The 4,176-nt window shown below is 34.6% G+C and overlaps 2 non-coding genes and 1 pseudogene across 2 annotated transcripts; 1 reads left to right on the top strand and 2 right to left on the bottom strand.

The window, feature by feature from the left end:
- Nucleotides 1-1,155: 1,155 nt before the first annotated feature.
- Nucleotides 1,156-1,227, bottom strand: Trnai-uau. Its single transcript has one exon. It is a non-coding gene; the product is annotated as a tRNA-Ile (tRNA).
- A 949-nt stretch (nucleotides 1,228-2,176) lies between these two features.
- Nucleotides 2,177-2,378, top strand: LOC113380257 (annotated as a pseudogene).
- Nucleotides 2,379-3,505: 1,127 nt separating this feature from the next.
- Nucleotides 3,506-3,577, bottom strand: Trnag-ucc. The gene has a single exon. It is a non-coding gene; the product is annotated as a tRNA-Gly (tRNA).
- Between the last annotated feature and the right edge of the window lie 599 nt (nucleotides 3,578-4,176).

Raw genomic sequence — 4,176 nt, 5'->3', positions numbered from 1 at the left:
TTAATGTATGACCCTTTGCACAAAAAACGTCGTACACTCAGTAATTCAAACACCTCTACTTCTGTAATTGCTAGATGTAAGCCTGTTAGTGTGATTTTGTTTGTTGTTTCTCAGTGGAATACGTATAAAAACTGGTAACTGCAATCTATAATGTACTCTTTATCTTTTTATGATCTACTAGTGTCTTAGTATATATTTTATGGGTATGCGTTTTAATATATTGTATGGTAAAATTAACTTTCGTAACATCTCGGATGTAGTTTATGGCCCTGAGGTCTAAGTTATGTTTTACTATTATCGGTGGTACCTTTACTTCTATAGGTTTCGTGTCATTATTCCTTGTATGATTTCCATTGTTTCTTGCTTTTGGCACGCTTTCTTGACTTAACCTTTGTAAATTCTTCTAGTTCGAGGTCGGTATCCATATCACTTCGGTCAGTAAGTGACTGGTACCTGTTTTCTTTTTATTCTTATTACTTCGTACCATTGTTTGTTTGTTACTTTTGATTTCAAGCTTTTGATAGATTCCTAGGCTTATGCCTAGGAAAACTCTGTGTTGGGGACACCCACCTGACTATAGATTTTCTTTATCTTCTTGTAATAATACTTAAGAAATATTCTTCAAATAAACTAGCTTCTAATAACTTTTAAATTTCACTACACTCTTGCACTTCCGGGTCGTATACTTCCAGCTCACAGTAAGTATAAATCTCTTCTCTTCAAGTATCGTGCCGATCTTCAAAAAGCTAACCAGTTACAGTATCCCAGCTAACAGACTGGGCGGTATGAAGAGATTATATCCTTACATGTGCAGTACAACGCAGCGAGTATTAAGGGTTCTTAAGGCTGGTATCAAAAGTTGAAATTATCAATTGTCATATAAAGCTTAGTTGCACTATCCACTGCGCCAGTGGTAATAAACTAACTGATGAAGTTTATTGCGAGTTTTTGTATGTAGACAGCAAATTGCCAAGACATCACAAATAATTTCTTGAAATTATGTGATATTTCCGTTGAAATTCAACCCAAAAAATTTAGGTCAAAATTCCAACGCATAAACGGCTAAAGTTTATTGTAATTTTTATTAAAATTAATCATCAATTGCCAAACTGGACTATATAATATATGGTCATCAAACAATATAGTTTCACCAAACATTCCTTGTGGGTATCGAACCCACGACTTTGGATTATAAGTCTAACGCGCTATCCACTGCGCCAAAGAGACCACAACCTCAAAAAACATTTGTTTGCATTCTTTATTAAATATTATATCTGATATTGACATAATGTAAAAAAAACTTACAGATATATGTTATTAATTCAGTATAATAATAATCCGTTATTTTTAAGTATAATAATAATCCGTTATTTTGTTAATGAACTACATATTTGTTAGTGATATGGAACAACTGCGTCGGCCGGGAATCTAACCCGGATCAACTACTCGAAAGGCAACTATGCTGACCATCACACCACCAAAACTTAACACTTATACCTCCATTCTGTCGTAACATCTGAGCAGTTGTATAATCTTGAGTTGGTATTATTTGGGACCTTTGATTACTGGCGGGCGTGTAAAATAAGTATTGTTTATACCCATTATTGTTCAATGATGAGATTTAATGTTTATGCTATATGTACTTTACTCCTACAATAATCAATATCACTAAAACTGTCTCCATTAGTATTAAATGACTATAAATATTATTCTTGCTGTATGTATTTTACTCCTACTATTTTTAGCAATCAGAAAATCGTTGCGTTTCATATATTATTATTTTAATCGAAAAATCAGAGTAATTTTAATACGATGTGGTAAAAATAAAAACGCATTTCGATCAAAAGCAAATTGATCAGCCAAAATACTTAAAAAAATTTGTAATTTTTTATACTAATAAAATATGTGATACACTACATATCAAAAGACACTTAGACATGGTGAACTACTAAAACTCCACACACTATTTACTGCGTATGGGTACTCTTTGTGAGTATGATTATTTGATCGCTAGATGGACTTGCCTCCCTTAAACCGACATATCCCATTAGATGAGTTACCTCAAAAAAGAGTTCAGGTATCGCTTGGCTCGGTGTGAAATAAGTATTGTTTATACCCATTATTGTTCAATGATGAGATTTAATGTTTATGTTATATGAAGCATCATCCTCTTGGCAAGATCATACCTTACAGGATCAAGTCTGTAGTATGTCTCCACTTAAATGTGGAGTTGATGCGACCTCGAAGATGAGTCGTAGCTTCGGACCCTAAGCGTGAGAAAGATGTTGAACTTCATTTGGAGTTGGATCATCATCGATGACCGTTCGTCAAAATTCTTTGTGAATTTTGGTCATGGGGTGTGATGCAATCTGATAGGTATCTTTTTGAACATCATATATTATGTTATCGGCATCCAAAACCAACTATAATATTGCGTTTTGATATTTTTAAATTATTAATATTTAAACCGAAAGGTTGGTGGTTAGAGCCCACACGGGGGCGTAAAATAAGTATTGTTTATACCCATTATTGTTCAATTATTATAATAATGTTGATGCTATATGTCGCTTACTTCTACAATTATCAACGCTAGGAGAGTAGCCTCTGAGGCGAAACGAAATTGGTTAGCGCGTTCGGCTGTTAACCGAAAGGTTAGTGGTTCGAACCCACCCGAGGGCGTAAAATAGTTGTAATTTATACCCTGGAATATTCAAAGAATATTGTTTATACCGAATAGTATTTGATGATTATATTGTTCAACATACATGTAGTCTACCCTTGCTATTATTAGCAACACGATAAGGGCCTATATGGCGCAATTGGCTAGCGCGTTCGGCTGTTAACCAAAACCTGTTGGTAGGTTGAGCCCACCCGGAGGCGTAAAATAATTATTTTTATACCTTCTAATATTAATAACCCGGATCAACTACTTGGTAGAAAACTATGCTGACCATTACACCACCGACACCTGGCATATTGCATTCAATTATGATGTAATATTTCATAGTTGTAACTTATTAAGTTCATATAATTAAAAATGTTATTATATTTTTGAATGACATATTTATTTTTGACATGGAGAAACCAGAAAGTTATGAAAAACTTTTAACCGTGCTGAAGATCCCACATGACCAAAGTATTGACCAAATATATGGCCCTTGCATTACAACAAGGGCCTACATGGCGAAGTTGTTGTAATGCAAGGTTGTTCATACCCGTTATTACCTTATTCATACCATAGCGCGTTCGGCTGCTAAATGAAAGGTTGGTGGTTCGGGGGCGTAAAATGATTGCTGTTTATACCTACAAATATTAATAACACAGATCAACTGCTTGATAGGCAATTAAGCTGACCATTACATCAACTACGCTTAACATTTTTGGCTCAATTCTGTAGTAACAACTCAGCAACTGAATAATCATGAGTTGGTACAATTTTATTTCTACCATATTGAACCTTGCATTTAATATTGACAAGGTGCAACAAGAAAGTAATGAACGTGATTGCGTCAGCCGGGAATCGAACCCTGATCAACTGCTTGGAAGGCAACTATGCTGACCATTACACCACCGACACCTAACATATTACATTCAATTACGGTGTAATAAATAATAGTTGTTACTTATTAAGTTGATATAAAAAAATGTTATTTTATTTTTGAATCACATATTTAACTTCCCGTAGGGTAATTAACTTCCCGTAGGGTAAGTTATATTAATCGCAAAAAAATCGAAAATAAAAATTTTTATATATCTTTACGTTTCAGAGGTTTCTGAACATTTTGGCATACCTTAGAAAAAATGGATGTATGTGTGTGTGTGTGTGTGTGTGTGTATGTGTGTGTATGTGTGTGTATGTGTGTGTGTGTATGTGTGTGTGTATGTATGTACGTGTGTGTATGTATGTGCGGATACAAATTTTCGTCGACGATTTCGGGAACACGGATCAACCGATTTGAATAATTCAAAAAACATTCGATTCGTATTGATAAGGAGACGTGCTGATTAGTTTTTGGCGAAGGCAGGTCTAGCCGTTCCGGAGATACGGGGCAAAAAGTGCCGAAAACGGTAACTCAGTTTCTAAGAGAACGGAGCGTCCGATTTTAATAATTCAAAAAACATTTTACTTGTATTGACAAGATAAAGAATTGATCAAATTTTCATAAAGGCAGGTCT

Source organism: Ctenocephalides felis, unplaced genomic scaffold (assembly GCF_003426905.1).
Source record: "Ctenocephalides felis isolate EL2017-DRISC unplaced genomic scaffold, ASM342690v1 CF-g0.4_SCAFFOLD_01977, whole genome shotgun sequence".
NCBI classification, from domain to species: domain Eukaryota; kingdom Metazoa; phylum Arthropoda; class Insecta; order Siphonaptera; family Pulicidae; genus Ctenocephalides; species Ctenocephalides felis.
The sequence above is the reverse complement of the archived record's forward strand: the minus strand, read 5'-3'. Positions and strand labels throughout refer to the sequence as shown.